The sequence below is a fragment of the Bombus affinis genome, chromosome 1 (assembly GCF_024516045.1).
Source record: "Bombus affinis isolate iyBomAffi1 chromosome 1, iyBomAffi1.2, whole genome shotgun sequence".
NCBI classification, from domain to species: Eukaryota; Metazoa; Arthropoda; class Insecta; order Hymenoptera; family Apidae; genus Bombus; species Bombus affinis.
The window spans coordinates 14,285,231-14,298,758 of record NC_066344.1 but is presented as its reverse complement, the minus strand read 5'-3'; the positions used below and the strand labels follow the sequence as shown (position 1 = coordinate 14,298,758).

The following is a 13,528-nucleotide window of genomic DNA, read 5'->3' as shown; positions in this document are numbered from 1 at the left end:
TGTACGGAAATATAAAACAAGGTACAAAGTCGTTCCTTAATTTAGCGTAGTTTATTCATTTTTTAGTGTTTTTCTCTTCCAAATTATCGTTGAATAAAAAAAGAAAGAAAAAGTGAGCTTGCCATTAACTCTTTGAATATATTATGAATATATGTGTGTTTATGAATATGTTAGACGAATATATTAACGTAGCTTTGCAATGAAATTATTTCACGTTGTTTTACATTATGTGTGAACACGTTCGGTTTTTAGCCGAGTTTCGTTAATATTTATCTTTCGTTGGTGCGTTTTAGCTCTCGTTAGTATTCATCAAATAGGTCGATCGTGGTTGGTGAATATGTTTCTGCACGGTTTCGCTGCGATTCGATTATTTCACGTTGACATATATCGAATATCTCTGTGCTATGTGTCACTGTGTACGGGTTTATTCAATTTTTTATCTATGTGCGTAGCGTTCAGTTATCGACATTCCTTACTTTAACGTCTCACTACCAGCAATATTTTCTTTCGTTGTAGTGTAATTGTTATTTGACAAATCTAACAACAAAGATTTACACCAAAGCTACTAAAATCTTACGCGTTATAGTATTCTGCACCTTGCAATATAAATAATCATCTCGTTTAGATAGTTTGAAAAAAGTGGAAACTTACCGATCATTTATACGTCGTGCGATCCATTTGAAAGACTTTATCATAGTAAATTCAATTTTCGAAAAAACGTTGTATCATTTGTGAGACGACATAGCAATCGAATAGTTCGAAAAAAGTCTTCAACCGAGGGCGGCGCGGCGGTGAAAAGATTGCAGATTACTCGAAACCGATCCATCACGTCGGCGTTGCATCGATAAGCGTATCCATTGGGCGGCGAATAGTGGCAGGCCATTTTCCGGAAACCACGGGGAAGGTCACGCTCTTACGATATTTCGCCCCTAGTGGAGGGCGGTGAGCCGCGATTAATCGCAGGCGCGGCATAATACGACGGTGCCGTATAAACAACGCGGCACGATCATTTTCCAATGAACTGTTCTCAGATTAATGAACGCGTGTGTACGCACACCTACATCATCGTTATATTTATCTATGTATGTATTATGTACATGGACGGTGCACGCTCACGCACTCACGCTTTACGCAAAATCGTGTGTGCGTACCACTCGTACGAGCCTCGTATCCGGTGGGAACAATGTAGCGTAATAGCGAACCCGGCTCCGATTCCGCCTCGACTCCCTTTTTCCACCGTTTTCTGTTTAACCAAGCTTCGATCACGCGTCCCATTTTTCTTCTTCCTTTTTCTCTTTTTTCTCTTTTTTTTGTTCGTCTCGTTAATGGCACCGCGTGGAACGAGTTGCTGATAATTTGAATTGTAGAACCGAGTTTCGTTAGGGTGTTTTAGCAACGTTATTTACGAAATAGTTATTCCAAGATAAATAAAATTGTTACGTTGAAAAATATAATTCGCTTGTGAAGTTTATTAAATGAACGACGATATGGCTGTAGGAGAGTTTCGTACAGTGTTACGGTGCTTTGGAAAATATTGTTTGGTGTTTGCAGGTAGGAAAATCTAATTATCGCGTTGAAAAATATGGTTCTGTTGGAATTTATTAAAGAAATTCTGTTAGATGTACTTAGGTGTATCGTAATGGAATTAAATTGTAAGATTATAAATTACCTTTTCAAGATTAATGTCACTGGCAGCATGTCTGTATCGTGTACTTATAACCGATTTGTATAGACCATCCGTCAAAGTCGAGAACACCGCTGGTTTTTATTCATCGCTTGCTGGGCTTACTTTAACCGTAAACCATTTTATATTTCGTTTCTCTGATTCTTTCTTCCTCTTATAATTAAGCCAGCCAATCTCGTTACTCTGCCACGTAATTAATATTCTATCTCTTGCAAAATAAATCGCTTACTTTCACGCGATTATTTATCGTACGAACATATTTGCAGAAACAAATATGAAGATAAATTAAAAGAAATTAATGTTTGTAATGTGCATTTCGATTCACGCAGTCGACCAACGTAATGAATAACAATCGACATATACAGATTACGTTATATTTCAGTTTGTATTTAGTTTGTAGTTTAGGTTGGATTTTAGTGCTAAACATCTCTGCCTCGAACAAAGCTGGAGAAAATGCCAGGAAATATTATTTCGCTGCTCTTATCGCGTGTCATTTAATTAACCGCATTTTCATTGGCAAATATCATTCACCGAAATAACCTGCTGGTCTCATCCTGTTTTACGACTTTACCCTCGCGATGGTATCGCGATGAATCTCGTTTCGAGTACGATGATGGATGTTAGGAACGTGTACGGTCTCTAGCAAGCTTTATAATCAAGTTTCGAAACATCATTCACCGATCGGTGGATCGCGGTTGCAATTGGCCCATTAGCCGCATCCAATTGGTCGTATCGCAACACACGTTTCGCTGTCTTTCCCACTACCTGCTGTTGCTTATCGTTCTATCGCCTGTGTGTACGATATTGAATTATCGGATTAATATCGCGGATCGTATCATCGCGTCCCAAAGTAATCATGGCAGTGCATTGTGTGTACGCGAGCTGTTCTAAATTCTAAGAGATTAATTCGTTTGAGTTTGAAAATTCGTATCTACCTTTGAAAATTTTGATTAACTTTTAAATGTTTTGCAGTTGTGACGTTGGAAATGTTCTAAATTCTAAATTCTAGAATTTCTTTGACTTTTAGCTTTTCTGATATATTGTAGAGTTGTTGGAATAAAAAAGTGTTCTTTGTTTATGATTTCACTTAGACAGAGGACAATTTCTCTTTATTTTACATTGTATTATTTACGTTTAATTTACTGCACTTTTTAATAGAAATTATAATGAAAGAAGATGAAAGAGTTAAGGTTCCTTGTTTTTAATATTTGCTTTTTGCATTAGTTCAGCACTCTCGTTATTTTAAATTGAATTATTTGTTAACTGTGTGAATAAATGTGAATAAATTCCATTGCTACCCTGACTTTTTAAATCCATTGTGCGATATCAAAATATCAATAATCAATAATGAAAACGTAAAGATTAATAGTATAACAAAATGGACGAATATACACATATACAATGTTTGCATGACGTATCCTAGTATCCTAGGATACGTTCCTAGTATCAATTTCCTAGTATGAAAGTGGAAGATTAATCGATTAAATTTTTCCACGAGAAATTAGAATAGAATTTATCATACATCACTAGCCTCGAATTCATAGAAATTGCCTTATATTTTACACTACGAACGCAATAACAAAGCGTAGAACGAATCGCGGCGAGACAAGATTTCTACGAAATCCATGAGAATATTAAATCCTGCTTACTTGTTTCTCGTCGAGTCAACAAGGTCCGAGACACGCTTTCCATTTTCACGAGTCACGTATCTGAAACAAGAAAGACAGCGTTTAAATTCTAAAGAAATCCAAAAGGAACCAAACAACGTCCAATAATCTCCATTTATAAAAACGCATTCGTTTAAATGTTTAAAAATCAGAATAAAAATAAATAATAATCGTTTCGACTAGAAACAACACGAACAACACACGAAGGGAACCCTCGTAAATGAATTTTCGTGGTCAACTAATCAAGTCCTCCATCTGTTCTCTTTAGTTCTCCAGACTTGTACCATGAAACAAAGAATCATCAGAGGACCATAGTTAAAGCGGCGCGTGTGTGTCCGTGTCATGGAAACGAGAATGTCCGCAACAGCTCGAAATATACACGCGCCTTAATTTTATGGCAGGTTGCTTGGCCTGTTCTCTATGTCTGTGTGTGGTCCGAGGAAGACCAAGCCGCATTCGACCAAGCTTTACGACTTCACGGTTTCTGTGTTCACGGCTGTGGGCTCGAATAAACACGGTATGCGGTACAGAAATGGTCAGCAGCAGTTGGCCATCCGCAATTGTATACCGCGACTATATACATACGGCGAATCGAACTCCATCGAACCTGAACAACGGATCGGTCTAATGGCTTTACTATCTGCACGGAAAGTTCGTTTAATGGGAAACGAACACGTGACTGGGCGAGAAGCTCTTTGTTGAGTGGTGGTTTGATCTCGTACCGTTTTTTAACTGATGAATGGCATATACAGTGGCTAGGAAAAAATATTGCTATGATGTTGCTTTTATCATGGCAAACATTGGCAGTTTCTAATTTTAGATTTTAAGCTTCCACGATGCGATGGCTGATGGATGTCATGCGTTTGGTTACTTGGCATCAATAGTGCTATTCGTTGCACTTTCGCGCTAGTGTTACGAGATTGTCACGTAGAAGAAACAAGAAATCACGAAACCGATAGATCGCCGGTGATCTCCCCGCGTCGCAGTTCGAATGTTTCACAAATAAGGTAAAGAATTGAACTTTAGATATAGTAGTCAAATTTATTGTACGAATCCAACAGAGTGACGATTCAGAGTGTTATAACAAAAAAGGTGTTGAGTGCTGATTTTCTAGGGTTCTTATACTAAGGTTTGGTCTCTTTGGAGGGATTATCGTCGAGTGTAAATCAAAGACGACTATTCCGTTACTATCTGGTTATTACTTCGATAGCTGTGGCATGCAGGATGTTTTGTCCACCCTATTACTGCTTCTGAGTGTGTGACAAGAACGTTGGAACGCGTTTGAACTCGAATACGCTATGTTCGTTTCATAGAAAGCAAGAGAAAAATCAAAGCACATTCAGCCATCGATGTATATAGACCTATAAATCAATTGGAAATCAGACTGGTTCTATCATATATTCTATAATTCCAACTATTCGGACAATTCAATTTATCCGCGGACGTGCGTCATTTCCGCGTTACAGCTATGGGTATGCGGCTCATCAATTACCAACATTACACCGCGCGTTTACTAATGCGACCGAATCATAACTGATAACGTCTATCGCGCAAGAACGTTCGCGAGGCAAGTAAATATCAGCGATCGACCTGATGCATCGCAATGTGCTCTCGTATCAGAACGAGCATCCGTAAACAAACGATCTACATTAGCATTAAAATTACTTGAACGACCCACGTAGTCATGTAGTTTAACACGAGGCCACACTCGCCGGATCTCTGACTCTAATTTTCAGAAATCGACCTTTATATTATAGCGAGTCTTTATTGCTTTGCGTCACGATGCTCACTCCTTGTACGTGAATTTACACGCACGATTTCCAACGATTTGCATGCGCGTCGTCCACAAACGATAAGTAGATATGTATTCTACTGGCTCATTGGCAGACGCTCCAACTTAAACGTACAGAGTAAAATAATGCTATATAAAGCCATATTAAAACCATTTGGACCTATGGGATTCAACTAAGGGAAACAGCGAGTAATTCCAACATTATGCAAGTTATAGTACCACGCCAGAATAATTTACACGTAATTCTCAATGAGAATTGATTGTAAAATCCTACCAAATAAAAAAAAAGTAGATATGTAGCGGCACTCGACAACAAATTTTCCAACGGTTTCTGTCCCGTGGCTTGCTATACAAAGACCCTATCCTTCGAATAAGATGATTGCCAGATATCAAAACATCTTCATAGTATACTTTCAACTAGCCTAAGGACCCGCTATAAATCTTAAGATTTCTCTAGCTAAGTTCTTCAAACGAACAAATAGTCTTTGTCCTAACAGTCCCTAAATCTATTACCTACGGAAAGATACGGGAAATCTGCTTTTCTCACGTACGATGCTTTCCGCTAGCAACTCTCTCTCGAGAACGGTTAGCATCCTTCTTTAACCACCAACCTAGAAATTAACCAATTAACAGCAACGTCCATTTCTCTCACTTTCCTATCGAAGGCTTTCCTCGATGAATCCGATGATCTCGTATCCTTAAACACACCCCATCATAGTTTTCTTTTGCAGCATCATCGCGACAGAAGTTTAGTTAATAGTTGGCTAGAGCTCCTCGACGCATCCTGAGCGATCATCATCCGAACTCGCTCTGCGCATTCTGCTGAATCGCTATCATAACGCATCATCTAGAAGTCGAACTTGTAATCGCGAACCGCTAAGTGCAATCGCGAACTCTATGTAAAGTGTACATTGAGAGTGTTGTTAATAAGTATACTGTTAATTATACTTCAGTACTTCTTCAGTACCTATCACGACCTATCCACCTCAGATAGATATATTTTATATACAGTTGGCAAAAGAGAGAAATGTCCCACTCGACATTCTTTCACGTCCACCTTGTTTTCTGAAACGTGCGAAAGGAAAACAGGATTGCATCCTGGAAATTGTTTCAAAATATATCATACACTTAAAAATTACAAAATACAACAATAGTGTGAATAAAACTGGTATTTAAGTGAATTTATTTCTTCCTTTATTTATTTAAATTGTCTTATTTTCTAGTTCAAGTAAATATTAAATAAAACGCTTAAAACCGTTCGGAGCCGTTGGTAATAAAATTGAAATAAAATTCGCAGAGCAAGGAGTTAAGAATATTATCAAGTACCAAGAATTCAAGGATCGTAGTAGTGTTAATTACTATACGCAACGTATATAACATCGTATATGACACAAAAATGAGAAAGGAAAACTCCTGAGTAACTGTGTAAACACGGAACACGAAAGATCAGCGAACGTCGGGTGTACCCCGTATCTCGTCAATGACAGCACCGAGTAAAACATTTTATCAACATCCAATAAATCTATCCCTTTGTCCGATATTACATACTCAGCGTAGCGTGACCCACCCCCTTGCGTCATTTGCATCACAATTTGCCGGACACCGCGCACGCGGCGCTCGTATAATTACCCGATCATAGGCGGTTAGAGCAAAAGTATGGTGGTTCGAGCGCGTATCGCTACGACCGATCGTTGTAATCGTTCTGGCATGGGATAAAAGCGCGGCAGGGTTGGTCGGTTTCTCCTGGTCACGAGTCGAGAGAGGGTTTCGACAGGGAACGTGGCAGTCAGGGTATGGGGTGCCGGGATTCCGGGGTTCGCAGGATAATTTCACGGTCCGCCGCGCCAGCGACTAACCGGCTGACCGCTCGACACACGCTCGCGACGCTCTTGTGCAGATTTGTGCGCCGTCGAATCGAGACTCGCCGTGCGGTTGCGATCTAACGCGGTTCCACGGCTTCGCCCAGGATGTCCATGGCCGCAATCGCCTGTTCACGCGCGCCAAGCGAAGCTGCGAACCTGTGAAGCTCACGTACAATCTCGCCAGCTGCAGATTGATCTTGCGAAAGAGGATAAATTTGAGATTTCAGCTGTTCAGAGATCGAAGCGGTTAACTCGAATTTTGAGAAATTTTCGCGCGAATTTGGTCGCAAACGCGTTTATTCGTTCGTGTTTGCGGTGAACAAGCGGAGTGTGTAGAGTTTGATACGAGATTGGTTCCTGAATTGTTCTTTCTTCTTTTAGACGATCGTTGGTCTTGTAGAAAATGTTTGCTGTAAAGTGGATACGAGAGATTGTGGAATTTGTATTTTACAGTTTTGTCGAATCTTTATGTTCCAATTTTGGTTTAGTCTGTCGTAAGGAATGTAAGGAAGATTTTCAGTGTTTTACAGAAAGGTTTAGTGTAAAATTGAAATAGGATATCACATGTATATTAATTACAGCTTTTTCATTACTTTTCTAATTTTTATGCCGCGATCTTGGTATTGTTTTAAGGAACGGCGAGATTTCTAATGTTTCGAGGAAGAATTTAGCATAAAGTTCAAATAGAAGTAGAAATAGAAAATAGTAAAGCTTGATTTTAGAAAGTGGCAAGGAAATTTTCTTAGTTGAAGCAACGCTTTAATATCAAGAATATATAATAGTAACTGAAGTTTCCACGCGATTATACAGGGAATTTCAAAGATTTTGCTGCGATGGCAAGCAATGAATCGGTTTAGGCGATTGGTCGCAGACGAGTCGCTTATCAAGAATTCGTATCGTTCGAGTAGGAGATTAACATCGACGATTAAACCTTTGCAATTTGTGTTATTCCTCGGGACGGCGGCATAAATCGAGGGTGGCGCATAATCCGAGATAAAACGTTTGGCAAATGCAATAATCTATAAAAATGGAATCGATATTTAAACCGTACGGAGATTACGGGAAAGGCAATCACACGGTCGATCGTGAATTATTTGTCAGGGCGTTGCGTTTCGTTTCGGACCGAAAGATAAATTGGCTGAAATTCAAATTAATCGGAGAGAACGTGAAACAAAATGGCGAGTACCGATTCGAATAAAATGGCCTGAGCGTTTGACACAGCCTCGTGGGATTAAAAATCCTACCGTGTACCTGCGAATTTTCCAATCCACGGTTTAACACTACGTTTTCAACATAAACATAGCAGATAAACCTACCAGCTACAAAACTCTCAGTGGAAATAAAAATTTATTTAACCCGAGATTGAAAATATCTTCTTTTATCGTGTCTTTGTTATTCATTAAATTGTAACATACGATTTTTCTCATTTCCTTGGATCGATGGTATAACGTCGGACGATGCCTGTCGATTTGATGTTCACGAATGTTGTACATACGTCACTCGGGTAATTAAAAAATTACATTTCAGAATTTATCGTAATCGGAGGACACTAAGGTCTGAAGAAATTTAGTTGTTCTAAAAAGAAAATCTCATTTCTGAGATGAAAGCTCGTGTCACGTGTACTTTAACAAATAGCAAACAAGAATTTAGATATTCGATTGAATAAACAGATTCATTAAGAGAACTACATTCATTAACTACGTGTATTACTTTATTTGCAAACAAATCGATTACCCATATTTGATTGTTTCATTAAAACAAAGCACAATATAAACTTGCATCCAATTAAAACTGTTATAAAAAACGATACCTCCAATTACAATTTATCACAATATTTCATTCTTTGTTTGTAATTCTGCCAAGCCAGGTTTAAATCCAAATGTTTACACAGGGCTAATGATAAGTAATAGCGTGATAAAGTTTATTTATACGTTGCATGCCTGTCCAATTTATTGTAGCAGTTTTTCCTAGCGTAAAGGGGTTTAAGCGTGTGGCAATGAAACGATCGTAAAAATTCACAGAATTCAGGAGACTCGACAATTCTCCGACGAAATTCAAATAGAAATTCGCGTTCACGTTTTCTCGAGTATCTGCCGAGACGTTAAGAGACAATCCATAGCGGTGAGAGCACCTACGAGACTCGAGCAGGTTTACGGGACCATTAAACCGGAAATTCATCAGCGCTGCACGATGACGACAGTAAAATTATCCCGGCCACAACCGGTCTACTTCTACGCGCCAGGTATTTTCACCTACGTAGTAAGCTGCTCGCTTTCTAAAATTAGCAAGCAGAGTTCGAAGAGTTAATTCTGGAAAAAGAGACGCTGTATCGCGATGTGTATCGTAAGTGGATCCGTTTCGCCATCGAAAAGCTTTCATCATGAAAATTCATTCATCCGATACTACCCTCTTCTCTGTAATTTCCTTCTTCGTCGTTCGTACATCGACCACATCCGGTGCAATCGAATTCTCGATTACAATTTTTCAGTAATAAATTAATGCGATCACAGAGGCTACCTTTGATCTTTCAGAGACCGCTATGAATTTCATTTTTCTAGTGGTAAAGTTAATCCTTTGGCAGGTTATACGCGAGTTTTTGTCTGTATGCACAAGTGTACGATGGTAGTAGTTTAGATCTACGATGGTCGCTTTATACTCTGAAGACCGAAACAGTGGAGGGAAATTTTGCAACGAGGCGTCTATTTTTAAAATCGTTTAAAATCAAGATCATCGTTAATTTAGGCATGTTGTTTAATAATTATTTAGGTTGGATACATCGGTGCGTAAAAACACATAACATTAACTTTCACACGAAGGAAGCTGGCTCGTCGTCAAGTGCAAATATCTTTTCTTCTCACGTGTAAATTGAATTTGAGATGGAAATAAAGGCGTTCGCATAATTTCATAGAATAATAGTAATACGTAAATAATATGTAGTACATAAATCAGAGATTAACAAAGGTGAAACAACAAGGATTCTTCTTCTAAAATAGTTAATTTCATCTTATAACATTGTCACCTAAAATGGAGCATTAATTATACAGTATTTGTATTAGTTATATCTATAAAGATATAAAAGTGCATGAAAGCCTGCGATGTAATTACAATAAGATAAAATAAAAAATCAAATAAAATAATATCTTTCAAATTTTCTCTCGGTTCGTCACTGTCGGTATGTGTAGGAGTACTTGAATAAATTTCGTGCCTTCATGGTGTATACTCGCTTTTCATCCTCACTGTATAAACAATCGCGTGATACTCCCCTGTTTCTGTTCTCATGTCCAACCAAGCTACGTGAGCCGTCCCGTTCCCTCTTGTCCGAGAACACATCCAAGCAGCTGGATATTTAAATGCAAATTGAATATATAAAGCACGATGCTTGATCCTGCGAGTTTCACCCTTCCCACCCTTCTTCCAATGGTAGGTTACGCAGAAAATATCCTTTAGATTAGATAGAGTCACGTTGCAGACCGGTCCCACGACAGTTATAACCTGGTCACGTTTTCCACGACGTGCCGGACGTAAATAGATGTTGATCGATTCACACACGATACTGTCAAACTTATAACCACGTGCTTCATGGATCTTCCGTTGCTTTGTTTCATTTTCGAGATGTTGGATACTTCTCAGGGGATATTCTGCGAAATATAATGGATTCTAAAAATAAGAGACGAAGCGTATTTTAGAATCTTTTTCGTTGGTTTGCTGGATAGTAATATATTGATTCAAATAAGTGATAAATGGTTAAAGAAGATCAAAATATTTTATTTTAGTAAATTTTAGAAAGTTTTTGGTTGGTTTGGAGGATAGTAGTATATTGATCTAAATAACTGGTAAATGGTTAAAAACGATCAAAGGCTAGATCGTGATAGTTAACTGTTTCTGGAGGTCTTCGTAAAGGTGAAGCATAAGTGAGAAATTTTTGGTACGTTAGTTTCAAATCGTAGTACTCGTCTATTAATACGAAACACTGATGGAATTGTTCGCAATGATCTTTGTTCTTTAAGGATTTTGCTTTAATGTCACGGTACATGAGAGATTTCGATGGAAACGAAATATGATGGCAACAATAGGCACCTTAGAATATTTTAATAGACACAGAAAACCTACCAAAAGGAAACCTTACGAATTCACCGGTAGGTTTCAGACGAAATTTTCACGGTTTTCCTCTTTCCTCTTTGCGCTTGGGACGCCATAAATCCTTTGAAAACTCGTCTAGTTAACCAAATGTTGCTTCTTTCCATTTTACGTTACACTTCTGTCATTCCAATTGATAGAAAAAAAGAAAACACTAAAATCACTAACGTTAATAGTCAACTTAAAATCCTCTGTTGCCCCAAGAAACATTCTCGTTACAAAAATCTATCAAACGAAACAAAATGATCGAATCATTGCAAAATGTCAATATTAATTAAACGGTAGAAGATGTACTAAAATTAACGAAAGTTTGGATACAAATACAATGAAGAAAGAGACTTCGAACTTTTTCTTAGCAAATGATGTATTTCACAGTACGAAGATAAAAGAATTCATAGCGGAAGACAGGAAAATTTCAGCGTTTAGTCAGAAAATACCATAGATTCTAGGCAGGTAGATAAAAGTACGGTATCACGATGGTCGAGCGATTTCCTTGTTGCAGTATGGACATCAGCCGATAACGGCTGGTGCCGCGATAATTGTCGTGGCGTAATTTTTCGTGCCGGGGCACTTTGCAGCCCGAAGCGCGGAAATCCACCGACTAAATCCCGCGGCACGTTTAATACCAGCATCTCTCTCTCTCTCTCTCTCTCTCTCTCTCTCTCTTTTCTCGAATAGGGTTCGCTTTAACTCGACGGTACAAAAGCTGGCCATCGGGCGAATGTGTCCGAATGAAAATTCTATAATTGGATCGTCTGCTCGTTAGCCTCGAATCGGCTTCCGTTAACGCTTCGAATTCGTTCTAGTCGAGCAAACGCGACCAACCAACCCCCTCGATGGTTCAACAACGTCCAAGCGAACGAAGGAAAGGGGTGAGAAACGCGACGGAAGGGTGTGTGTATTCGAGACGAGAATGGCGAAATGGCGCGGAGAAGAACGCGCGGATGAGTCGTCAGAGGAAACCGCTTATTTAAATTTGCACGAGGGACAAGTATCGCAGGTCCGATATTAGAAATTCAATGGGTCCAAGGTATTAGCATGAACGATCGACGCGGTAATCGGTGAAATGTTATTAAAGAGCGGAAACGAAGTATGGGTTGAGGAGATGATTGGTTAATGGGAGGCTGGCTCAACGAAGTCCGGGTTAAGCTGTTCAGTTTCCTTCTACAGAGATTGTTCTGCTGTCTTTCGCGGTTTCTCTTTAGAAATCTTGTCAGAGGTTGTTCTGTAGGTGGAATTACTGATCTTCCAAGGTGCAAGCTATTTTTGTAGCTTGCGAGCAAAATTGTCGATAATATAAACACGCACTTTTGGATAGCTTTGTAAAGAAGAATATGGTACACTGGAATTTTCAGAATACTTGTAATCTTTTTCATCGTAGGATACTTGAAGACGACAATTATTTTTACAAAATCTTAGGTTACTACGGTATTTATTTGCCAAGGAAATCGATACTAGTAAGAATTCCATTGGTCGAAGGAAGTAAAAGAAAAAGGAAGAAAACTGAAAAGATTTGGTAAAATGTTGATAGTCCTAGACTCTGTTATTAATCAAAGAGGAAGAGAAAAAGAAGAGACGAATCGCCTGTGGTTTAAGAATAAAAGAAACGAAAGCAACTTGCAAAAACGAGCAAACTAAGCGCAGAAACAGAGAAATGGACTATCGTTGAAAAGGAACAGGGGGAAGATGAAAGAATTGTAAAAATATTTGCGTATGCAACCTCTCCACTAAACAATTATTGGCATCGAAACGCCTGCATTGTTGGAGACTGTCGCACATTCGTTCTCGACTCGGTTCGCAAACTTCAATCCCGTCTCGTAGACGCGAAGATTGCAATTCCACGACGAATACCGGGCCAACACTCGAAAACTTTATTAACGAAAACGTCAACGAAATATCGTAGCCTCCAATATTCAACAACCGGTCGACACCTGTGTCGTTCTTTTTCTCGCTGCCTCGCGTCATCCCGACCCAGGCCACGGTTTATCGGAATTTTGTTAAACGCGGAAACTCGATAGCTTCGAAACTGCAAGAGAGTGCGAGGCTCGCCGAGGTTGAAGGGCGCTAGGGCGCGACGAAGCTACTAATATTTTTTGCATAAATGGAATTCTGCGCTTCACTTTACGCCTGTCCTACAAATCGAATGTCACACAGTTGGTCATGATCGCCATTTACGATCCACGTGAAACGGACAACAGAAATTTCGTTCTTTTCTACGGTCGAAATATCCACAGCCAGCGAAAACAAATTAAATTTCACGAGTTATGTTTATCGGAGCGTGCATCGTATTGCGTTACATTTGGAGAAAAATTAGAGCGTATTTTAATCATCAAGTTTTATAACGTTTTATAACGTTGGGTCATAGGTGATAGTGAACAGTTTAGGC

The 13,528-nt window shown here is 39.0% G+C and overlaps 2 long non-coding RNA genes across 7 annotated transcripts in view; one reads left to right on the top strand and one right to left on the bottom strand.

The window, feature by feature from the left end:
* Window positions 1–13,528, bottom strand: part of LOC126916934 (uncharacterized) — a 186,538-nt gene that overhangs the window by 44,227 nt on the left and 128,783 nt on the right. Inside the window, exon 3 of the long non-coding RNA XR_007710831.1 lies at window positions 3,334–3,393. This is a non-coding gene — a long non-coding RNA (uncharacterized LOC126916934). The remainder of the gene's footprint in view (window positions 1–3,333; window positions 3,394–13,528) is intronic.
* The window catches only part of LOC126916916 (uncharacterized), a 206,796-nt gene that overhangs the window by 113,367 nt on the left and 79,901 nt on the right, over window positions 1–13,528 (top strand). The gene's annotated exons all lie outside the window — the stretch shown is intronic.